Source organism: Manis javanica, chromosome 6 (genome assembly GCF_040802235.1).
Source record: "Manis javanica isolate MJ-LG chromosome 6, MJ_LKY, whole genome shotgun sequence".
Taxonomy (NCBI): Eukaryota; Metazoa; Chordata; class Mammalia; order Pholidota; family Manidae; genus Manis; species Manis javanica.
Genome location: NC_133161.1, coordinates 51,225,516 through 51,251,380, shown reverse-complemented (window position 1 = coordinate 51,251,380; position 25,865 = coordinate 51,225,516). Strand labels below are relative to the sequence as shown.

Sequence of the window (25,865 nt, the reverse complement as noted above, 5' to 3'; positions counted from 1 at the left end):
AAACAGTAAACACTGGTAACATTCATCAAACCAAGTAAAACTGATGTAGGACATTATTATAATACTCAAAGTAATAATTTAACAGCACAACTTTGATAGAAAACAGTAGAACATTTCTAGATTTAGAATAAATGATTTTTCAAGTTGAAGCTAAAATGGCTAAACATTTAAGACTGATAAATAATGATCACTATCTGGGAAGGAAAATTCAATACAAGATTATTAATTTAATGGTTAGTAAAGTGAGAGAAAAAATCATACATAAATAAAAACTTAAATATTTATCAACTTAACTAGATTACACAAAGCTATGCTGAATAATTACACACACACACACACACACACACACACACACACACACACACACACACACACACTTTTGAACTACCAGAAGAAAACAAAGTGGAAAATTAAGGAATGTTTCATTGGTATTACTCCTGTTGTAAAAAAAGGACATGCTTTTGGCTTTAGAAATGAGCTGAGAAAACATTTTTCAGTTTTAAGCATTGATTCAAAAGATTGCCAAAGGCAAATCTGCTAAGAAACAAGTTTGGATGGCCCTGGAATCACATATCTTTCCCTCACAAAGTTTAGCTGAGAGCTGGCTGAGACTGTCTGCAGAGGGATACCCAGGCTGCTGGCTGATGCCAGTGTTCCTGGCAGGTAGAAATTCCTCAAGGCTGTTCCCAAGGCCCTGGGTGTAAGACTTCAGCCATGGGATTACACATTCCTTAGTGTTCTTCCTGGGCCTGAGATTGCTTGCTATATTCTTGTTTCTTAGAGAAACTAGATCTCCCTACACTTTCAGTGCAGTTGATAAATATGTAACACAGGGAGGGGCAGAGTCCTTTCTCCTTGAGGGCTGTTTGTGGCATGTTTAGTCCATTGCCTCAGACAGGCCCCAGGGACTTTGACTAAGGTGCATTGAGAACTTCTATGCTCTGCTGCTTGTTAACTATAGGATAAAGTTACTTGACTGACTTCTTTGTTTGAATTTTCTCATCAGTAAAGTGGAAATAGTAATAGTCTTTATGTCCTAGGGTTATTGTGAAGATCAGTTGATTTGATACATGCAGAGTGCTAAGGACAGTACTAGGGTAGTAACTGGTCACTTATTCTTTGCTTATGATGTAGCAATCCAGCCTCTGAGCCAATCTTTTGAGCAAATCCAAAGCTTATTTATGGCCCGCATCTGGAGAGAAATACAAGTTAGTGTAAAGGATGGGACTCAGGCTAGGTAATGGATGACACGGGAAGTAAGATTTTTTTTTGATATACAGAACTTTAAACAGAGTTTCCCTAAGATGAAATAAACTTCCTTTGAAAGTTGTGAGTTTACTCTCACTAGAGGAATTTTTTTAAAAAGCTGGATGGCCTTTAGATGTCAGGGATGATGTAGAATGGAGGTATTCAAATCTTGTGTGATTTCCTTCCACTCTTACAGCTTTTGTATTCTTAAAAACTTCTTTGCACATCAGTTTGGCCTGGCAGTTCTGAAATACTTTCCTTTTAGTATTCACTATAGTAACAATTTTAACAGTTTTCTACAAGTTTACAGCAACAAGGATGATTCATTGCAAACATCTGTCAAAGCTATTGCTTTTTGTCCTTTCAGTTTATAAAATTGCAGAGTTTGAGCTCCTGAACAAACTCCTGTCTTCTTCTGAGTCCCTTAGAATTTTATAAATTCCAGGACATGTTTTTTCACATGTTAACTGTAGAGGAATGCAGGGAACAGGGCTGAGCCATCCAGTTTTCGTAGAAACTACGTGAGGCTAACATTCCTGGACCCTGCCCTAAGTTAGATAACTAGAAGCCAGAAACTACGTGAGGCTAACATTCCTGGACCCTACCCTAAGTTAGATAACTAGAAGTAAATGACCCCCCTGGGGTCAAAACTCGTGATAAGTCACATAGGAATGCTTGCGCAAAGGTCAGGCACCTGGTGTATCCCTGTTCCAATTTTATTGGCCAAAGTATAGAATGTGTTTCAAATTCATGGGTTGGGGTAATGTGCAGGCTCCGGTGCAATGACTGTAGAAATCCCATATAAACCATACCTAAAGTTGCTTGGGGGTCGGCAGCTCGGACTTGGCCTGCGTGTGAGGGGAGGTGCTGTCGACCCCAGCTTGCTGGCTGAATAAAGACTGCTTGGATTTTCATCTCCGTGTCCATGTGTCTTGTTCTCTGGGAAACCCCGGAGTCCTGGACCCTAACATTTGGGGCTTGTCCGGGATCCGTGCGGCTTCCCTGAGAACAAAGGACGGCTGGAGGCAAGGTCTAATTGTCCAGACAGGGCGGTGTAATTCGAGGGTCGCCCCATCGTGTCTGCATAAATCCATTATAAAGCGGGAGTCGCCATCCCGTGTATGGTCTTGGGTTAGTGACCCCGAGTGAGAAAGTGCGGTTTGGTAGTCCTGGCCCCCGGGTTAGTGACCCTGGGTGAAGTCCAGGTGACTAATCCTGGCCCTAGGATCCGAGTGACTTGGCCTTAGGAAAGCAAGTCCGATCGGCAGGAACCTGGCGCCTGAGGAGGAAGGGATCGAGCTCGTCACCCTGCGGCAGTCTGAGTGGACGCCTTTCGGGAGAATCACGAGAGTTTTTGAGGATCCTGAAAGTGGTGAGTGTGGTGTGCACCAGAGTGAAAGAAGGACCAGTCCAAACGAGTGTGATCAGATGTGGTGTGTGTGCTTAGTGTTATCATTGATTGTTTTATTGTGTTTTGGTTTCGGTTTATATTTCTTTCTGCGCTTTTTATTTTAAGTCTCCCTGTTCTAAGGTTCCCTGTTCTTTCAGTTCCTCTTCTCTGTACTAAATCATTCCCCGCAGGCATGGGTCAGGCAATTAAGAGCCATTAGGGCGCCCACCGCTAGAAGACTCCCATGACAGGATAAGGGGGTCACAGCCACGAATCCCAGATAAATTCGCGTCCCCTGAAGAAGAAAAACTGTGCAACAACAGGCACCCGTTCACAAGCACATACACCAGTCATCTTGTTAGAGTGGCATCTCTACCTTTTACCCTTGTCTTCCTCGTATTTTTCACTATGGGCCAGACTCAGACTACTCCTAAAGGTCTGATCCTTTCCCACTTTCCGAAGGTTAGAAAACAGGCCCTGAATATGGGTTTTAACATCGAGAAAGGCAGGCTTGATGCTTTCTGCTCGGCCGAGTGACCTTCCTTTGGAGTAGGCTGGCCGACCCAGGGGTCTCTTTCCATGGACCTTATTGACAAGGTCAGAGCTGTTATCTCCCAGCCAAACCCTGAGGGCCACCCTGACCAACTTCCCTATATCCTTGTTTGGGAAAATTAGACTAAGAATCCCCCTTCCTGGCTGAGGCCCTTTTTGGTGGAGAAACCTCACACCGACCCACCAAGAGCCTCCATCCTAGTTACCCAGGAAGATTTAAAGTCCCCTAATAGCAGGGCCAAAAACCTGAGTGCGCCGCCTGTCCTCCCTGACAGTTCTCCTCTTTACCCCCTTCTGCCAATTGAGCAGCCACCCTCGTATGCGGAGGAGAGGGGTGAAGCTGCTGGGAGGATAGAAAACGAGGCTGGGGAACCCAGCGGGAACCAGGCGGCCGCAGCTTCCCCAGACTCTTCAGCAGAGGGAGGCAGGAGGCCGGAAAGAGCTTCCCCACACCGCCCCGCCCTGGCCCCACACTGGGCACCAGGTAGAGCAGGAGGAATGAAGTTAAGGCCTCAGGAGGCCAGGGAACAAGAAGGGGAGGCTCCCTCCTCCACCTCAGAAGGAGCAGTGCCGGTTCTGCCTGTGCGTGCCATCGGTACAGGCATCGCTCAACAATATCAATACTGGCCCTTTTCATCTAGTGACCTCTATAATTGGAGGACTCAGAACCCTCCCTTCTCAGAGGACCCCAAGTGTCTTATAGATCTGGTGGAGTCCATTATGTTTACCCATCGTCCCACATGGGACGACTGCCAGCAATTGCTCCGCACTCTCTTCACGACGGAGGAATGAGAGTGTATCCTCAATGAGGCCAGGAGAAATGTCCTCAGAGAGAATGGAAGACCCACTACCCTCCAGCCCATCATCGACGAGGCGTTCCCACTTATGCGCGCAGATTGGGACTTCGGGACTGCAGAAGGTAGGGAGCGTCTCCGGGTCTACCACCAGACTCTGATGACCAGTCTCCGGGCGGCCGCCAGACGGCCCACTAACCTGGCTAAGGTAAAAACTATTGTTCAGGGGGAAATGGAAAGCCCAGCCGTGTATCTGGAAAGGCTGTTTGGCGCTTACAGGCAGTATACCCCCATAAACCCAGAAGCAGAGGAACATAGATCAGCTGTAGTCCTCTCATTCATCAACCAGGCAGCCCCCAATATCCGGAGAAAACTCCACAAGTGGGAGGACCTGGGGGAGATCTCTATTAGGGAACTGCTGCAGCAGGCGGAGAAGGTCTTCAATGCTAGGGAAACTCCGGAGGATAGAGAGGAAAGGCTGAGGAAAGAGAAATGGGTAATGCAGGAAAAAAATAGGAAGGAAGACAGAGAATTTCAGAAGAGGGAGAACAAGAAGCAGAGGGAGGAGATGGCCAGGATATTCCTGGCCGGGGTGAAGGAGGGCCCTAGGCCACCTCGAGGAACAGGACCCCGTCAATCCCGACTAGGATGAGATCAATGCACCCTGTGCAAGAGATATGGACATTGGAAGAGGGAGTGCCCCCAAAGGGGGGAACAAGGAGGAGGGAACCCTGTTAAAACCCTGCATCTAGGAGAGGAGGATTGACGGGGATGGGGCTCGCCACCCCTCCCTGAGTCCTGGGTAACCCTGTGCGTGGAGGGAACTCCCATTGGGTTCATGGTAGATACTGGGGCACAATATTCAGTTCTTAACCAGGCCCAGGGTCCCCTGAACCCAGGACGCACAAGTATAGTCCAGGGAGCGACAGGGTCCAAGAAATGTGCCTGGACCACTAGCAGAAAAGTGGACCTAGGAAGGCATCAGGTCTCTCACTCATTTCTGGTAGTACCTGAGAGCCCCGCACCGTTGTTAGGTAGAGACTTACTAACCAAGGTTGGGACGCGCATTCATTTTGAACCAGAAGGAATAAAAATCATGGACAAAGAAGGGCAGCCCCTACAACCGGTGCATGTGTTAACTCTGTCCCTGGCCGACGAACATCATCTGTTTCAGGTGGATCAAGAAAAGGGGGGCCAGGGAGAAATGGACTCTTGGTTGCAGAGGTTCCCTTCCACATGGGCTGAGACTGGAGGAATTGGTCTCGCTAAACATCTATCCCCGGTCATTGTTCAACTCAAAGCCGCGGCTCTACCCATCTGGGTGCAGCAATATCCAATGCCGGAAGAGGCTAGGAAAGGGATAGCACCCCATATCCATAGACTGTTGGAGACAGGAATCCTTAAAACCTGCCAATCTGCATGGAATACGCCCCTGCTTCCAGTGAGGAAGCCTGGCAGTAGAGATTACAGACCGGTGCAGGACTTGCGAAAGGTCAATGAGAGGGTAGAAGACATCCATCCTACAGTGCCCAACCCTTACACCCTACTCAGCCACCTGCCACCTACGCATGTGTGGTATACTACTCTGGGCCTGAAAGACGCCTTCTTTAGTATCCCACTCTCTGAAGTTAGTCAGCCTTTGTTTGCCTTTGAGTGGCAAGAGCCAGGGGGGAGAAGAAAAGGGCAGCTTACCTGGACTAGACTACCACAGGGCTTCAAGAACTCTCCCACCTTATTCAATGAAGCCCTAAGCCAGGACCTGGAGCCCTTTCGCAGGAGCCACCCCTGTGTGACACTGCTACAGTATGTGGATGACCTGTTGCTGGCCACGGAAACCCGTGAGGAGTGCGAAGAAGCCACGGGGAACTTGCTGGCTCAACTGGGCGAACTGGGATATCGAGCCAGCGCCAAGAAAGCCCACATCTGTCAGAGGTCAGTGGTCTACTTGGGGTACAAAATATCTAATGGGGCCAGGTGGCTAACGCAGGCCATGAAACAAACTATCCTGACTATCCCCGTCCCTTCCTCACCCCGGGGAGTGAGGGAATTTCTTGTCTCAGCTAGGTTTTGCAGGCTCTGGATTCCAGGGTATGCAGAAATAGCCCGACCGCTATATGAAGCGACCAAAGAAGGGCCGGGCTGGCAATGGACTCAGGAACAACAAGAGGCTTTTGACAGACTAAAAGAAGCTCTCCTCCGGGCCCCCGCCTTATCTCTGCCAGACCCAGAAAAACCCTTTATCCTGTTTATAGATGAAAAGAAGGGAGTGGCTAAAGGAGTCCTGGCTCAGCAGCTGGGCCTGTGGAAAAGACCTGTGGCCTATTTGTCCAAGCGGCTAGACCCAGTGGCCTCTGGGTGGCCACCTTGTCTGCGTATCCTAGCAGCTATCGCTCTACTGGTAAAGGAGGCAGACAAGCTGACTTTTGGCCAGAACCTGAGAGTAACAGCCCCACATACCGTGGAGGGGATCCTCAGGCATCCTCCAGGAAAATGGATGACGAACGCAAGACTCACCCACTACAAGGGCTCCTACTAGATTCTCCACGAATCGCCTTTTCTGACCCGATAACCCTAAATCCTGCCACCCTTCTGCTGGACCCAGATCTGTTGACCCCCAACCACGACTGTAGAGACATCCTTTCCGAAATTATCCAGGTGCGAGCAGACCTGAAAGACACACTGTTACCAAACTGTGAGCTAAATTGGTATATGGATGGGAGCAGCTTTGTGCAGGAGGGGGTCAGGAGAGCAGGGGCAGCAGTAGTGACCCATGAAGGGGAAGTTGTCTGGAGCGCAGCTCTGCCCCCTGGCACCTCAGCACAGAAGGTGGAACTTATTGCTCTCGCTGAGGCCCTGGAAAGAGCAGAAGGCAAACGGGCCAACATTTACACAGATAGCAGATATGCCTTTGGCACTGTTCATGTCCATGGTGCCATCTACCGAGAAAGAGGATTCCGTTCCACGGAAGGGAAGGGACTGAGGAATCTGCAAAAAGTCCAAAGACTACTAGCTGCTGTCGAAAAACCCAAAGCGGTAGCAGTTATACATGTACCGGGCCACCAATCAAGGAAGACACCTGAGGCCATCGGCAACAGCCATACTGATGCAGAAACTAATAGGGCAGCCCTCTCAGACTCCCTTGTACTTGCAGCCCTCGAAATACCCATACCTGAACTGCCCGCCTTGCCACCCAAACCTGAGTATTCCCCCCAGGATCTTGAGTGGATTAGGAAACAAGTATTGGGAGAAGTGTCTGGGGAGGGAAACTGGAGTAGAGACCAAGGAGGTAGGTTGATCCTGCCAGAAGCATTAGGACAGTACATGCTTGCTAATTTGCATAAGTCCACCCATCTAGGCTGGAAAAAGCTGCTCAGCCTTTTTCAGTCTGCGCAGTTGGTGTTTCCCCACCAAAATGAGGCAGCTCGTCAGATCACAAAAGAATGCAGTAGCTGTGCAATGCTAAGACCAGCCCTAAGAGGGCTCCACCCGGCAGGTACCCGGGAAAGGGGGAGGGCTCCAGGGAGGAACTGGGAAATAGACTTCACCGAAGTAAAACCAGGAAAGTATGGATATAAGTATTTGCTGGTTATGGTAGATACCTTCTCTGGGTGGGTGGAGGCTTTTCCAACCAAGCATGAGACTAGCCAGGTAGTAGCAAAAAGATTAATTGAGGAAATCATCCCCAGGTATGGGGTCCCTGAAACTATAGGTTCCGATAACAGCCCGGCTTTCATAAGCAAAATCCTGCAAGGATTAGCCCGAGCTTTGGGAATAGATTGGAAGTTACACTGTGCTTATAACCCACAAAGCTCTGGGCAGGTAGAAAGAATGAATCGGACCCTAAAGGAGACCCTTTCTAAATTGGTATTGGAGACTGGCGGGGACTGGGTGACCCTCCTTCCCTTAGCCATCTTCCGTGCTCGGAACTCCCCCTATGTACATGGTTTAACTCCATTTGAGATAATGTACGGGGCTCCTCCACCCATAATTCGGCGAGTGCAGCTTCCCGGTGCAGAGAACCCGGCCCCTGAGTATCTGAATGTGTTGCAGGCTCTTGCCAAAGTGCAGCAGGAAATCTGGCCCCTGATCAGAGCATATTACGAGGGCGGGAAAATTCCGAGCCCGGAACATGGCATAGTCCCAGGGGATACGGTATGGGTCAAAAGACACCAAGTAAGGACTCTTGAACCCAGATGGAAGGGACCTTACGTTGTATTGTTTACCACCCCCACTGCTCTCAAGGTTGACGGTATCGCTCCTTGGGTGCATCACACCCACGTTTGGAAAATCCTGCCTCACAAAAACCCGGGGATCACGAGGAAGAGTGGAAAGTGCAGCATCATCCTGCGAATCCCCTGAAAATACACCTAAGCCAAAGATGAAGGGGATCCTGCTGATAAGTGCCTTTGTATGGACTCTCGAGGAAGCTACATTGGTGAAGCTGATTCCAGGGCCTGCAAGAAAACCGGGTTCGGGTCTCTCCGGGTTAGGTAACCCCTTATGGGAAATGGTGCAGGCATTCGCAGAGACTCTGAACCGCACCACTCCCTCCCTCACCGATCCCTGTTGGTTATGCTGTCCAGGTTCACCCCCCTTCTATGAGGCAATCGGGATAAATGGCTCCTACACCATTAACGACTCCTATCCCACTTATTGGGACAGGGGGCCAAGGGGACTTACAATCGCTCAGGTCTCAGTCACGGCAACGTGTGTAAGCTCAGTTCCGATAGTCCGGAGCCAGTTATGCTCGTCCTACACGTACAATACATGGAAGCAGGACAAGTGGATTATACCCTCCTCGGGTTGGTGGCTCTGTTTAAAGACAGGCCTCACCCCGGCCATATCCACCTCTGTGTTTAATGCTAACAGTGAGTTTTGTGTACTTGTGGCCATTCTACCATGCCTAGTATATCGTTCTCACGAGACCCTCCTTTCTTATTGGAAAGAATGGCCAAACCCCCACAGGGAAAAAAGGGAAGTTATTACCGCCTTGACCACTGGGGCCCTTTTTTGCCCTAGGGATGGCAGGGGCTGGCACAGGGGTCGCAGCCCTTGTAACTTGAGAACAGGGGCTCACAGCTCTGAGGCGGGCTGTCAACAGGGACCTAGAACAACTTCGACAGACAATATCAGACTTGGAACAATCTCTTACCTCCTTAGCTGAGGTGGTCCTACAAAACAGAAGGGGCCTGGACCTCCTGTTCTTAAAAGAAGGTGGACTGTGTGCAGCCTTAAAGGAAGAGTGTTGCTTCTATGTAGACAAAACAGGTGCAGTCAGAGATTCCCTGGCCAAACTAAAGAAAGATCTAAAGAAGAGGCATAAAGTATATGACAGTAGCGAAAGCTGGTTTGACTCTTAGTTCAAATACAAACCTTGGTTCGCTACCCTACTCTTGGCTGTTACAGGGCCACTGGTCATCCTGGTGTTATTGCTTATGATTGGTCCGTGCATAGTAAATAGGCTGCTTAGGTTTGTGCAGGAAAGGGTTAACGCCGTCCAACTTCTGGTCCTTTGACAGAGATATCAGGCCCTGGATGCCACAGAGATATCAGGCCCTGGATGCCGCTGTGGAAGATTCCTCAGTTTAATCAAGAAAAGGGGGGAATGTAGAGGAATGCAGGGAACAGGGCTGAGCCATCCAGTTTTCATAGAAACTATGTGAGGCTAACATTCCTGGACCCTACCCTAAGTTAGATAACTAGAAACCAGAAACTACGTGAGGCTAACATTCCTGGACCCTACCCTAAGTTAGATAACTAGAAGTAAATGACCCCCCTGGGGTCGAAACTCGTGATAAGTCACATAGGAATGCTTGTGCAAAGGTCAGGCACTTGGTGTATCCCTGTTCCAATTTTATTGGCCAAAGTATAGAATGTGTTTCAAATTCATGGGTTGGGGTAATGTGCAGGCTCCGGTGCAATGACTGTAGAAATCCCATATAAACCATACCTAAAGTTGCTTGGGGGTCGGCAGCTCGGACTTGGCCTGCGTGTGAGGGGAGGTGCTGTCGACCCCAGCTTGCTGGCTGAATAAAGACTTTGCTTGGATTTTCATCTCCGTGTCCGTGTGTCTTGTTCTCTGGGAAACCCCGGAGTCCTGGACCCTAACATTAACATCTCTGAAATTAGCATATGTCTGTAGTCACCAAAGGTCAGGTAGCAGTTACGACATAGATGTAATTATTTGTACATATGATCATAGTTGTTCAAGTTGTCATCACTTCAGCTGAGTTTGATGCTGTTATTGGTACCACATGTGTTGAATGTAATGGATGGTCATAATGACTTACAGAATGGATGTCAGTAGCTTGAAAGAAACCCAGAAATAATTAGAAGCATCCTTTTAAGCAATGTTGTATCAATGACTTTCCTGATAGCATGGAGGGTGAGACTGTGAAGAAAAACTCCAAGTTATAGAAAAGCATTGTATCAGAGTTCAATTAGAAGTGGTTTTCCTTCATTGTAATTCATGAAATAATGATGTGTTTTACAACTGCTGGCATCAGTTAACACTGATGACATACAGCAGCTATTACCTTAGCTGACTCGTTTGGTGCTTACTGTGTGTTGGCCGGGAATAGTATGAAGGGTTTAATATGGATTTTCTCAGTTTAATATTCACCAGAACTCTACAAGGTAGGTAAGTTTGTTATTCACACTTTTATAAATAAGGAAATTGAGCCCCAGAGAAACTAGTGTTCCCAGGGTTTTGCCCTTAGTAAGGGATGGAGGCAGGATACAAACTCTGGCAGCCTAGTTCTAGAACAGGGATTTTGAAGCATTGAACTGTTTCCCATTAGCAGTAACACTTTTTTTTGGCCCATGGTATATCACACTTATTTTGAAATTTTTTTCATATGTTTTGTCTCCCTTTCTAGACCTTAAGGATCATCAAGTCAAGAATCTTTTTTTTTTCTTTGCCTCACATTTGAGTCTTCAACATCCTGGCATTGTGCCTAGTTAGTGATTATTAAATAAATGTCCTGAGACAGAACAGAATTTTACACTCTGTGTTCAGACTTGGTCTTAGGCTACAGCCTTCCTCTGGGGGCTATGTCAGGGCTCATTCAGTTGTAAGAAACAGGAACTATAGTAGAATTTTGTCCTTTTTTGGTAGTCCGGTATCCAAGGCATTCCTAGTAAGAATCTTTCATTGGGTGGCTGCTTCTGGGGAGACTATGCTGTACTTCTCTTGTTGGTTCCTTCCTCCCCTCCCCTTTGCAGCTGGAGCACTGACTGGTAGCCTTAGGCCTGACCCTTTAGCCTCTCTCCCCTGGGGCTTTAAGTCTGGAGCAAACAATACAAAGATGAAAAGTGTTAAGACTCATTAAATGTACCTGCAGGGGCTAGCAGCATCACAGAGCAGTGGTGGAGGTGTTCTGCCAAACTGTCCTTGTTAAAAGACAGTTGTTGGACCACTGGACACTCTGATGGTGCCTCAATTCCTATCCATCTCCTCAGTATGGTTGGATAGATTCTTATTGATTCACTGAACACCTGACATATTTTTTTTCTTAAAATAATTGGACTCAGTTCCTATTTGCCTGCAATCAAGAAACCCTACTGATACTTTCAGTCAAGATGTTCTCAGGAAAGGCAAATTTATTATAGGAATGCTGAGGTGTTTCCTGGAACTGATTTTAGATAGGCCTTGCTCGGGGACCTTGCCCGAGCACCTTGTATAAAATAGTTCCCATCCCCCTTCCCACTCTCCACTCTTACCTGCTTTACTTTTCCTCACAGCATTTATCATATCCTGACATAGCACGCATTTGTTTATTGCCTTCATGGGACTGTCACTCCATGAGACTTTGATGGTTTACTGCTATTTCCCTAGCACCTGGCACATTGCTGAATCAATACTTAAAATAAATGAATCCAAAGACAGAAACAGAACTGAGGCTCACAGAGACAGGTATTGGAAACTGGAAAACCATCAGGACCTGGAGCAGGTTCTCTCCCAAGTGTTAATCTCTAGGGCTACATGTTTGTTCATCTTTACGTTTTTCTTCCTATCTGCTTTTTTGCTTCTCTCTATTGACTAAGATGGAGCAGGGGGAAGAATAAAGAGAAACAAGATGCTTTAAACCAGAGGTGTCCAAATTTGGTGGCTCATCAGGATCATTGCAGGACCATTTTAACAACATTGATTCCCGGGCCTCACTCAAGACCCCCTGAATCAAAATTTCCAAAGATAGGGTTATGGAATCTGTAGTTCTAAAATCCATATTTAGCCAGCCTAGCACCAAACTGCAGATGGGTCTCGGAGAACCTCTACTTTAAGCAAATCAAATGTTCCCTAAAACATTATATAGAGCTGACTTCTTCAACAAATATTTATTGAGAACACGTAAAATGAGCCAGGCATTGGTGTAGATGCTAGAAGATAGTAAGAAAACTAAAGTCCCTGACAGTCTTGTGGTTGGTCCCATACACGGGGAAAGGGAGAAAAAGGCCTTCTTTTTCTTTTTTTCTCATTTCATTTCACATGTATCCAGAAAACAGACTGGTACTGTTATGGGAAGAGTAGAGTCCTAGATGAGATGTCAAAAGATCTAATTTCTAATCTTGCCTCTGACACCTATATGCTATGTGTTCTTGGGCAAGTCATGTCACTACTCTGAGCCTCAGTTAGTATCCTCAACAAAATACTTAGATAATACCTTCCCTGTGTACTTCTGAGAGTGTTACAAGAAGTAGATGAAATAATGCAAAAGTGCCTTGAAATTTATACAAATGTCAGCCACTATTATTTTATACATGATATCAGCCACAGGTCCTATAATTTTTATACATTGTACAGAACATTTTGGTTATGAGTTCTCAACATACAGTCACAGAAGAAAAAGGTTCCGAAGTTAACAATGTCCTTTTATAATTTAACTTGACTTATCCACCACCTGGTCTGAGTTAAGCACATTAGAGATACTGTATCACCTTGAATTTCTATAATATCATGGTGAGACAGGGACCATAGGTGTAGTCAGAGTAGGGTGAGGGCCTCTGGAAAAAGACCCCTACCAAAACTCCATATTAAACAATTAAACAAAGACAGAGTCACATTAATTCTCTAAAGTAAAATATCAAACTAGGAATATAAGCATTCTTTAGTGAAGATTAGTTAAAACTAAAAAGCCAGAAATAACCTGGCCTGGAATGTTTGAACATCCCCCAGATAAGAAAATACCTCAGCATAGCCCATGTCTTGTTTGTGTCAATTAAATGAAGCTTTTGTAAAATTTAGTTTAGCCTTCCAAGAGGCCCAATTTATTTTTCACTTTACCCAGATGCTGCTTTTCCTCCTCCAGCCCTAATCAAGTCAGTAACTCAGTTCACCTTGAAAGCAAAACAAGCAGCCTTGACTGATATGCTCCCAAACCAAGAAACTGCTATTCTGAGAAAGGATCAAAGCAGTAAACTTCTTGTGTTAACTCCGCAAAATAGTCTGGAAAACTGATAAGAAACTTAGTGTCTCTTAAAAAATAAAAAATAAATAAACACTTAGAGACCATCTGGTGGATCCACATCCCTAGCTCTTGATCTCTCAACTGCCTATAAATCCCCTAGACAACGCACCACCACAGACTCTCTTGTCCCCTCCTGGCATAAGCCGGGAGCTCTGTTCTTTCACTTTATCTCTAAATAAAAGCCTGTACCTTGCTCTCCTACTTTGACTGTTTGTGAAGCTCATTCTTCAGCTTTGTGAACAAGAACCCCGCCATCAATGGGTACCGTATCATTCAGTAATATCCATATTGCTCTTTAATTACTTTCCTTGTTGGACTTGTTTTCCCAATCTCCTCATACAATATCAAGTGTGAGCTTGTTTTCTGCTTACCATGTGTTCTCCAGGACCCTAGGCATAAAGCTGGACAGTTGGTGCTCCATTAAAACTTGATGGTGGAGTGACTGAAAAGCTGAAGTCATTTGTATGATAGTATGTGCCTGGTTTGGTATCATCAGCCATAGAAGGAGGGAGGCAGGAAATGAGGAGAGAATGCAGTGAATGCCTGCAGGCTTTCTATCCTTTCCCTCCCTCTCGCTTTCTGTGGAATGAGGGAGATAGCTGACAGGATGTGGGTGGGAATAGATGCATCTGACAGCGACTAGAGTTTCAAGTCTGCATCTATCTGTTCTGTTAAAGAGTGATCTGAGTAGTGTACAATGGGGAATGTATTGGATTGTGTGAATTTTACAAAAGATGTTAAAGTGGAACATAGGACAAAGCTCTTGGGATGGTGTGTTGCCAGTGAGTTTCAGCCCTGGGCAAGTTCACTATGGAGTCAATATGACCAAAGAAATGACAGTAGAACATTCTTGGGTGAAAGGGTTGTACCCAACTTTATTTCCACGGTGGCAGGTCAATCACTAAAATCCCATTCACTCAGAGTGAGTCTGCGTGCAGCAAGCCGGTCTCTGCCTCTGGGCCTCTCTGTTCACATAGCCATCTCAGTCTCTGTCCTCGGCGCTGCCACCACTCCAGCCTCTGCTCTGCTCTTCTGCAGCCTTGCAGCTGTGCCACTGTGTTGCCCAGAGCACTGGGCAGGGCTCGTTATATAGAGTCAATAACAACGTATTGCCCACACTTGTTAGTGAGCTAGCCAACCAGGGTCAGGTGAGAATCCTGGCCACAAGAACCTTCATTTTATCCACATACAGTAAGAATTAAATATCATAAAGTTGGGTAATGCTTAGACCAAAATATTAATACAACTGTGCACTATGTAACATCATTTCTCTAAATTCTCAGTGTCATACATGTTGATTGACTAGATCTCATAATCTATTTGAGGTTGAGTAAGTAGAGAGATAACTATACATTTTTTAATGAATGTGTAAGCTAAGACATAGCAAGGAAAGTGGATGAATCCTTGGGATCAGTTATTAAAAATTGAATCCATTTAATCTAATTTAGAGTATTTGGAGGCTTTAATTTCTGAATCTAGCTTCTTACATAGAAAAAATACATGGTAATGAATTATGAATGCATTATGATTTATGAATAGCTTTCATATTTCATTTAAATGGGGTGATTTTTCTGAATTACATAATAATGAACAAATATAAACAATTTTTGTGGTTAGGCAAGTTAGCAAAATATTTTTACCTTCGTTTTGTTAAATCCATCTCACTGAGTGTGTGTGAGCATGACCTTCCATCTGCTAGGAAATAAGATGGTCATTATGATCATGATAATCTGAATCTTCATCTTTGCCTTTTTGCAGCCTAAGTCTGAGAGTTTAAGTGATGATCTGCTTTCTGTAACAGAGACCTAAATTTGAAATGGAAAAGATCTGATGAGTTCCCAGCATATGGAGCAGAGGACTAAAATACTGGTCTTGGTCCAAACTCTTTATTACACTTTTGATTAGGAGCTTTTTCTATATTTAGCAGGCTCCTCTCACATTTCTAACCCCCAAAGAAGTGGGACAGGTTAGGACCCTCCCACCCCTGGCCTGTCAGACTCCCCCAGACCAAACCCTTTGGAACACTATTTGGAAAAATGGAACCATCCATGAAGGGTGAGGCAAATCATGAAATATATCATGATGTAGGAGGAACAAAGATTCTGTTAACGTGAATGTGTCTTTCAGAGACGAGTAGAAGGTGCTTCCAGTTTTAGGTGTCCCCAACAACCGCGTCCTTCAGGGGGGCCCCTTCATTTCTGATCTGTCTCTCCCTCCTCTTGTTCTTCTCCCCATTTCAGTCTTTCAGGAAAGAGCCCCTTCTCCCCACAGGTTTAAGCCAGAGTTCTTTTCATGGTCTCAGCAAATCTTAGCACTACTTTAGGCCTCAGCTGTGTCAAGCTTCGTCTCATAAATCAGAGTAGAGGTAGGTACTCCAAGTCTAATTTATTTATTTTTCTTTAAATATACATCGTGATTTTATACACATACATATTGTGAAATGATTATCACAACAAAATTAGTTACATCCATCCCCTCACAGAATGTTTTTTTGTTGTTGCAGTTGCTTAAAAATCAGCCTTTTCTCGGATAGAATTATTCATGTGGTAATAGAGTGGGAGACATCAGTGCAAACCAATGTTTAACTTAATATGGACACATATGGTTACATACAGAAATATTTATAGGTATGTATATATACATGGGTTAATATACATATGTGTTTCCTGTTCTGTCACCTGAGAGAGCCTAGAAGGAAGAGACACCCCAGTAGCAATGAGCACACCTAGGCCCTGAATCTTGATTTTTTTTTTTTTGAGAGGGCATCTCTCATATTTATTGATCAAATGGTTGTTAACAACAATAAATTCTGTATAGGGGAGTCAATGCTCAATGTACAATCATTAATCCATCTCAAGCCTAATTCTCGTCAGTCTTCCAAGTCTAATTTCTTCTTCCAGTTCAGCTTCTCTTTTCCTTAGAGACTATTAACCTGTGGAAAGGCTATTTTTCTTATTAGAATTGTATTACTAGCCTTGTCTTTTAGGTTAGACTACCTTCTCCCCTACTACATTGCTGGCAAGGCACTTTCCTATCTGGGGCCTGGGACTAGCTGGCTATGGTTTCTATCTTTGATTCCAAGAAGGAATGACTTCAATTCTAATTAAATTTATTTGAGCAGCTGATTATATTCTTTTGATTCTAGGTCTCTCTTTGACAGATGTGTGGGAGGAGTTTGGCAATACATCGCACTATACCTAAGAAAATGGTTTCTAAATTGTAAAGTGATATAAAAGATAATAATTAATTTATAATCTCTAACTTTCCAAATTAATTTGCTCTTTGTCTGCCAAGGTGTTGAATAGTATGGTGGTGATAAGAAATCTTGAAAATAGCATTAGGTGAATCTTATGGTCAGGAAAAACTGTACCAGAGTCAAACAGCATTTATTAAATATATATATGGTGTCCAGAGGTTTGTATATGAGGTCAGTAGGAAGATTCATTCATTCATCATGTATTTACTGAGTGTCTTCTACCAACATGTGGCAATGTGGATAGTAAGGTATTTACGATCTAATATAGGAGATTGGTTTAACACACATATTATTAGAAAACAGAGTCTCATAGACAAATACATAGCCATCTCCCCATTATCAACTTTGTGTGATTCCTCTAAGTAAGAGTTTCTTAGTGTGGTATTTAAGGCCCTCTAAATTCTTGCTCTATCCTAACTTTATGGGTTTTTTTTCATATATCTCTTTAGCAGAATTGTCCAGTAGAAGTGTAATCAAGCCACATATATAATTTTATTTTTTATTATAGTCATATTTGAAAAAAAGTGAATTAATTTTAATAATGTATTTTATTTAACTGAATATACAAAATATCAACTTATAGTCAATATTTTTAAATAATTAGAGATATTTTTACTCTTTTTATACTAAATCTTCAAAATTTGTAATGTATTGGGCTACATTCCAAGTTCTTAAAAGCCACATGTGACTATTGGCTATTGTATTGACAGTTTGGTAATCTGTACCCAGATTATTCCATGTTTTGTGCACATGACCTGTGTTGTCTCTTTTCCTTTGGGCCTGGCTACCGGGCAGACTTTTCCCATTTAGATAGAAGTATTTTTTTCTCTCCATATAGCACATATTACATGCTGCTTGTATGGGACCATCTGATGATTTCACTTGCCTCAGTTTCTTTAATTCTTTAATGTCCTCACAATGATAATAACCAACATTTCCTGAGGGACTTCTAAGTGCTAAGTACTATACAATCTGCTTTACACAAAATAACTCATTTTTATTTTAATCCTTACAACATCCCTATGATGCAATAACTTGTATCACTGCCATTCTACAGATGAAGAAACTGAAGTTTAGAGAGGTTATCAAGCTTTCCCAAGGCTATAAGCTGTGGGGTCTAGAATTGAAAGAATGCAATCTGACTCCAACTTATGCTCTTTTGTTTTTAAATTGGGAAACACAACAGAAACATTTATAAACAGCAAATATATAGTCCAACAAATTATTGTAAAGCCTACAACATGTTTTTGAACTTCATAAAAATGGAATAATACAGTATATATTCTTTTGTGAGTGGTTTCTTTTTCTTTACCTATTTTTAAGATTCACCTATACTGATACATATAGTTTATTCATACTTCTGTTATAGTACATTCCATTATAGAACTGTACCACAATTTACTTGACCATTTTGTTGTTGATAGAGGACATTGGATTATTTACAATTTTTAGCTGTAACAATTGTACTGCTGTTAACATTCTTGCACATGCATCCTAGTGCACATGAACATAACTTTTTTAGGGTATATATTTGGATCTGACCTGCTGGGTCATTTTTGGATCTGTGATCAAACTTTGGTAGATAAGGCCAAGCAATTTTTCCAAACTGCTCTGTTAATTTACTTTATAGTAAAGTGAAAACTCTCATTGCTCCATTCCTAGTCAACACTTGTAATTGTCAGTCTTTTTCATTTTAGCCATTCTGATGGGTGGTATAGTATGTTCTCACTGTGTTTTGAATTTCCCTGTTTTAATACGAGGTTGTTAACTTTTTCACAGGTTTTCTGGTTATTTGGATTTCTTCCTTAGTGACATGCCTGTTCAAATCTTTTTCTTATGATTATAGTTCTTTATATATTTAAAAAATATATACAAGATTTTTCTTGGTTATACATTTTTTCATATTTATTGAGACATAATTGACATACATCTCTGTATAAGTTTAAGGTATATAGCATAATACTATAAATTTCATACTTGACTCTGAGGCTTGCTTAACTCTTTTAATGGTATCATTTGATGAAATCAAGTTTTAAATATTAATGCAGTCAAATTTATCAGTTTTTCTATTATAGTTAGTGCTTTCTGGACTAGTTTAAAAAGTTAGTCCCCTATCCCTGAGGTTATGGATATATGCTCCTATTTTATCTCCTAAAAGCTTTATTATTTTGCCTTATAAATTTATGTCTATTATCCATCTCAAATTGATTTCTGTGTGTAATGTGAAAAGCCTAATTTCATTTTTTTTCTTCCATATGTAAGTCTATTATTTCCAGCAGCAGTCATTGAAAACCATTCTTCAGGTATTGCTTTTCATTGCCACCATGACAACATAAATTGAATTACCATGTATGTGTGAGACTGACTGGGGTCTTTTTTCTGTTCCATTGGTGTATTTGTCCTTGATCCACTATATCAAGGTATAGTCTTGATCAATACCACACTGCCTTAATTACTATGGCTTTATAATAAGGCTTGAAATCTGATAGCACAAATCCTCCTCTTCCTTTTTTACTTCCTTCTCTTCATCATGAATGCTTTTCTTTGCCCTTCTATAAAATTAAAATTGGCTTGCTAATTTGTTTCTCTTTCTCTTCACACACACACACACACACACACACACACACACACACACAAACACGCTTATTGAGATTTTATCTGGAATTGCATTGGATCTACAGACAAATCTGGGGAGATGACATCTTTTAGTATTGAATCTTCCAGTCCATGAACATACAATCATCTCTTATTTGTTTAGGTCTTCAATGTTTTTTAAGGTTTTTCTTCATAGAAGTCTTGTACTTTTTGATTGGTATAGTCTGAGGAATTTGATATTTGTTTAAAGATATTGTAAATGCTATTTTTTAAAATTTTTAATTTTTTAAAGATTTAATTTTTTACAGAAAATCTTGATTTAAAAATATTTTTTATCTTGTTAAATTTTTATTAATTGTAACAATTTATCTGTAGATTCTTTTCGATTTGCCGCATACATGATAAGTATGTCTGTGAAAAATCACTTCGTTTCCTCCTATTCAATCTTTAGTCCTTTTATTTTTCTTGCTTTAGTCCACTGGCTAAGAACATACAATGGGGCAACAACAGGCATTCTTGTCTGTAGCACACTTCTATTGTTTATTAAGCCCATCTGCCTTAAGCCAACAGCGTTGAAATTGTCCGTTCCATGCTAGAGGGTCAGGAATAAGAACCCACACTCTCCTTTCAGAGCCTGCATCGAGTTAAGGCAGAGCGTTTGCCTCCCGTACACTTTTCAATCCAGAAGACAGAGAGGGCCGCCCACTGCGGTTGCCACGCAACAGCGTCGCCTTGACCCGGAGTAGGTGCGTTGGGGCTAGAAGCACGTGCAGCCTCTTCCGCAATCCGGAACTACATCCCCCACAATGCCGCGCGCTGCGGGCGGTATCTCCTAGGAGGGGAAAGGGTCGGGACGGGGCAGGAGGCGGAGCGGAAGCGGAGCGCGAGGGACAGGGAGAGTAGAAGCTCCCCAAGCTGGGAGTCCTTCGTCACTGATTCCCAGCCACGGCCTTTCCCCATCCCGATCTGGAGGCTGCTTCGCAAGCGCGGGACCCAGCGGACGCCTGCTAATCGACTTTCGCTGCGCAGTCCCGGCTCGGGAGCGCCTTGGCCACGGCGACAGTGAGGAGAAACCCACAGGCAAGGTAATGGGGAGGGGGCGAGAGGGCAGCGGGGGCGCCTCCGCCTGCCTGGCCCGAGCTTCTCGCGGAGCCCTGCGGGCTCGACGGCCGGCCCTCTTCCGCCGCGCCCCGCCTTCGCCCTCGCCCCCAGCCCCGTCCGGGCCGCTGCAGCGGGGCGTCCGCGGAGACCAGGCTCGGGGACGGGCCGGCAGCCCCCGGCCGCGGCTAGGGAGCCTCTTTGTCGCTGCTCCTCTGGGTCTGACAGCCGCGGCTCCCGTGGGCCCCGGGCGGGGAACCGAGCGGGGCTCGGGCAGCGTGATCGGAGCCGGACGGGCTTGGTCCCGTGGCCGCTGGCGCGGGGAAGCCACGGACCTGAGCTGCCGGGATGGAGCGCCCGCGCGGCAGCCGCACTCACTTCTTTTTCTGTTTTTGACAGCTCAGCTGTGTTCTACTTTGAGAGAAAGTCAAATGCCCTTTTTAAACTCCCTCTTAAACTCAGCTCCTAGGCGACTGGTAAGGATGAACTCAAACTGCTATGTCGACTGTGGCGTACATTTTCGCAGGAGGTATTCATGGTAGTTCAGACAGCCTGGGTTCCAATCCTGATTGAGTCATTCACTGCCAGGCTTTGTGACCTTGGCTAGTTAAAGGCTCTAAGCCTGAATTTTTTCATCGAGCAAGTGGTGGTAACAATATACACCTTTAAATTGTTAGAGTAAGAAATAAAATGCCGGCAACTCCATTAATTCATTTGACGAAACAATTCTGTGAATATGTTACTCTTCTGAGTTGTACCGAAGTGGTCTCTGGATTTTGAGTTTTGTGGTTTTCTTTGTTTAATTACTAGCACCCTAGGTTGTGTGTTCTTCACTTTATACCTTGTTCAACCTAAGCAAATCCTTAAAATATGCTGTCTTCTTAATTTCCACTGTTTTAAAATGGCTGAGAATGTGCTTAGGAAATTGATGACTCTGCTTTTCTGTGAATCAGCTTTAGAGATACAAGACTTATTCACCACCCCTCCCCCCAGCGGTGCGCTTTGGGGGTTATTAGAGGAGCTTAAGTGTTTGTTTTGGCAGAGTAAGCATCTGGGTGTTCAGCGGTCCTGATCTGGGGCTTCACCATCTTTACCCTATGTCAACTTTTTTGTACTTCTTTCTACACTTTCCCACTGGTTAGTAAATTTACCCTTTTGAGATTTGTGTTTCCAAGTTGTAGTTTTTGTTCTCAAAGCAGGATGAGTTAATGCAATACTTTTACAGGGAATGACTTGAAACATTTCACATTAGTTCCTCTTTAGTTTCGGTTGTGTTGTAACGCTTTCTCATAATATGTACTGACCTTGGTGATGAGGTTTTCTTCAAGAAAATCTTTATGGTTCTTAGTTGAAATTTTTTTTTCATTTAAAATATCTGTTTTGTACTACTTTGGGTTCAACCACTATTGTGCAATATGTAAAATAACATGTTCTGAGTAATACTATTTTTGCATGTTCAGTTATAGTGGTGCAGAAGCCATTGGGGTCTGGTGAATGTGCTATGTCATGTCTTTAATGACAAATGCATCGAAAAAACAGTTAAGGAGAAATCTAATGAATATATAGCATAAGGATAACAGGCAAAGAACAAATAAGTGGAAAACTGAGTTAAACTGTGGGAGATGGTATATACACATAAAGATCTCTGATTCATTTAAAAACGTGTGGCAAAAGTACTTGTTCTGAAAAAAAAAAAAATGTTTCTATGTTGGCGTATAGGACAGAGAGTAATGAACTAAGAATATAGGAGACCGTGGTTCTTGTCCTAGCTCTGTCATTGTATGTGTAACGTTAAGTTCTTTTGTGGTCCTCAATTTCTTCATCTCTGAAATAGTGAATTGGTCTGATTCCAAGGACTCTAGCTCAGACTTTCAGTGATAAAGGTTTTAGACATTCTTTTTAAAGTGGAAAGAAATTGATGTAAGCCTTTTTAGTCATTTACTGGTGTCTTAGGTTTTTTTTTTCCTGTCTTGCGGAAAGGGATGCACATGGAAGAACTAGAAAGCTGCCACAAATAAGAATCTCTACCAACCAGTTCATCCCTCTCTTTCATGAGCTGCATGTTTTCTCTGCATTTTTGACATGATTGGTTTTCTTTCTCCCTGCTCTGGATCAGTTTACTCATAGCCTCTGTTTACCTGGTATGCTTTCTGCTTTATAAGTTTAGTTTGTCAATCCCCTAATCCAAAATAATTGTTTCTTTTTGTGAATTCCTTCCTTCTTGTTCCTTCTCCTGAAATTCTAGTTTTCTTAGGGGCCTCTTTTTCTGAGGCCTCAGGCAAAGGTGCCAGGGCAAGCCTAGTTAGTGTGGAAGGGGAGGTGAAGTCCGGTGGCACAAAACATGATTGGCTAGGGCTGTGGGCAGGTCAAACTCTGTAACTGAAAAATCTAGTACTGCATAATATATTTCAGATTACACTTTTACTGTGGCATACTGACTGAGTAGTTTCCCTTTTGCCCTAACACTTTCTATTCTTAATGTTAACTTACTTTAACCATTTTCTTTTTATCTTTGTACTCTGTAGTGCTATTGTCTTCTCTCCTCTCTCCCAAATATGCCATCTAAAATTGATCTGATATCTTGAGATATGATATTGCTGTATCTTAGCTGGCATTTCAGTGTAGCTTTCTCTCAAGGCAGTTCACATTTTAAATCTTAGACCTAATCAGGAGTGGATGATTGTGTCCTTTGTTAAATTTTTACCCCAGATATTAGCCTCAGGCAAATAGGATGTAGAGAAAATATTTTCGGAGTGGGCCTTTTCCCTTGAAATTACATTCCAAGGTCAAGTGTGTGGAGGACTTATTTCCAGTCTTTTTTAAAGAGAACTATCTGATCCTCTGAGCCCTGGTGAACATTCTGTGTTCTTTTTGTAATAAATACCTGCCTCTCTAACTGTCAGTTCCTTAGAAGACTAATAGGCTGTGATTCTTACAGCACCTTTGGCTGAGTGAGAGCTTCTCTGCTTGCTAGGTGCTGCTATTGCTGTTGATAGTTACTTTAGCTATAGTTATAAACAAAAAGCAGAACACTGAATAAATGCAAAAATGGGATTTGAAGGTTAGCTTTTAAGATAGGATTAGCTGTGCACTAACATTTTTAGTGTTGCTTTTGCAATGTTTGCATAAAAATACAAGGAAGTATTTCAGAACAGGCAGTGTGAAATGCAGTGTTCTGAAATTTTTTATTGCATCCTATAGCAAGAGATCTTCCTATACCAAGACTCCATAGATGTATAACTGTGTGTGCATATGTGTCTGTGTATGAAAGATATATACATATAAAACTGAAAAGTTATACAAAACAAAATTTGTAGTGTACAGTCTTCTCAGATGGTTTTATCTGTCTTTTTTAAAGTGCCAGTTGCAAACTATTAAATTAGTTTTTGTTCCTTGCTTTTCTAAAACCCTGGTGTCCTGGACCATTTGTTTGGCGTGGGGTAGTTTAAAGTGGAGTGCTCTTTGTCCTTCATTTTCCTTATCTTTAAAATTGAGGGAATTCTACTTTAAATAGTCACTGATTCTCTGTCTTTACTTTTCCCTATTAATAATGTTGAATTAATGTATTTATCTTTAGGTCTGTGGCTAGAGAGAAACGACTGAAAAATTGCTTAAATAACTAGTTGTTGGTATGTTTACTGTTTAAGTGGCATAGTAGAGCTTTGAAGAGATCCTTGGAGATTTACAGATTGGAGTGGAAACGTTAAGCCCTGCAGTAAATATAAAAAGAAAAAATTTCCCTAAATTTTTTTTTCTACTTTTGTATTTTTTTCACAAGGAATATTTTAGAGTTTGAAAAGGATTATTTAAAATACTCATGGTTACATTAGTGTATACATGTCAGAATTCATCAAACTGTATGCTAAGATTTGTGCATTTTATTGTATGTACCTCAACATAAAAATGAAAGAAAAATAGTAATAAAAATACTTAACAATTATAATAACAATTGTAAGTAAACTCGCCAGCAGCTTGCTGCCTAGAGTTTATTCCATACCACATCTTGCCAGTGCCCTGTTCATATAAGAAAATGCCAGTAAGAATATGTTTATCTGTGTAAAGATCACCATATCAGACATTACTGTTCCTGTATGACAGCAGAACTGCCATTTGCATAAGAAAGGGTAACATAAGCTTTCCTTTGATTATGGGTTTGTTTCCTTCTGTTCACTTTGGACAATTTCTCTATACTAGGCCTTTCCCTGCTGGGCATTGGGATCCTTCTCATTCTCATTCATTTGCACTGAGGAATTTACTGCCCACTCCGAAGATTCTGGTCAGAAAAGAATTCTAAAGGTTTTAGTTGGAAAGATATTGGAACCAGGCTTTGTATCTCTTCCCTTCTCTGCTCGGACCTCCTTAGCGGGTCTTCCTTGACCTCACACCTCACAGAGGCTCCTCATATCACCATGTTAATTTTCTCCATAGCAATTTAGGACAAGCTGAAATTAGCTTGTTTTTGTGTTTGCTTGTTTATTGTCTCACTCCTACTGAAGCATAATGTCTAGAACAAGAGTCCTGTCTTACCTTGTTTCACCTTTCACATGTCCAGTTTGTGGCTTGTATAAGTGCTTTAATGAATACTGTGAATAAATAAGTGAACGAATGAATGAACAAACTAAGTTCATTTATGCTTTAAATGAAACTGCATGTAATGAAGGTTGTGTTTGAGCTGGCAGGTTATGCATCCCCCTAACCCCTACCAACTCTTTTTTCTGGAAATGAGTTTTTCTAATCAGTGTGTTTGCTGATCATGGTGAAGGTGTCTACAGCAGAAGACCTTGTATTTATCTTTGTTTTACTTCATATTTTTTTCTGTTACAGTTTTTTGCCTGTGTAAAAAAAAGCTAAGATAAAATATTTCTTAAATCCTTCAAGTAGCAATTTTGCAATGCTTTGATTTATGTGAATAAAATGTATTTGAAACTTTAATGTGCTAACTTGATAAAATAGTCCAAGTTCTTCAGAATTTTAGGATCATTGCCTTAAACTGCCATTACTTTCTACTGGTTCATTCTTTTAAAGCAAAAGAGAACAAGCTTCTTTTAAACTTCATTCAGTTTTTACAAACACAGCCTTTCAGGTGGAGGTAATGTAGTATAGAGAAAAGCCTAAATAGTCAGAACCTGTGTTCTGGACCAATGTAGCTTCTGCCACTAACTGATTGTCTCACTGTAGGTGAAAGACACTTTACATCTCTGGGCTTTAGTTTTTTTATCTGAAATGTGAGAGGATTGGATTTGATTTCTTCTCTGGTTCTTCCAGGCAAGAAATGGGTAATTTAAGATATTTCAGTATTATCTCAAAATTCCCATCTCCTCTGCCCCAAAAAGCATTGCAGGGAGGTCACATTTTGCTTTGTAAAAAGATGGGGTAAGCTCAGGGATGTGGTTAGAGTAGATCTACAAGGTGTCTCTGCTGAGTGCTCACCCAGTACTGCGGGAATTGTGACATCAGTGTAGGCA

General features: G+C 42.7%; 1 protein-coding gene across 2 annotated transcripts in view; it reads left to right on the top strand.

The window, feature by feature from the left end:
- Positions 1–20,144: 20,144 nt before the first annotated feature.
- The window catches only part of CCDC126 (coiled-coil domain containing 126), a 39,418-nt gene continuing 33,697 nt past the window's right edge, over positions 20,145–25,865 (top strand). The window contains exon 1 of one of the 2 annotated variants that reach the window (XM_073238698.1): positions 20,145–20,382. The gene's annotated coding sequence lies outside the window, so the exon portion shown is untranslated. Of the gene's footprint in view, positions 20,388–25,865 lie in introns of both variants that reach the window. The other variant, XM_037022203.2, reaches the window with a different exon arrangement.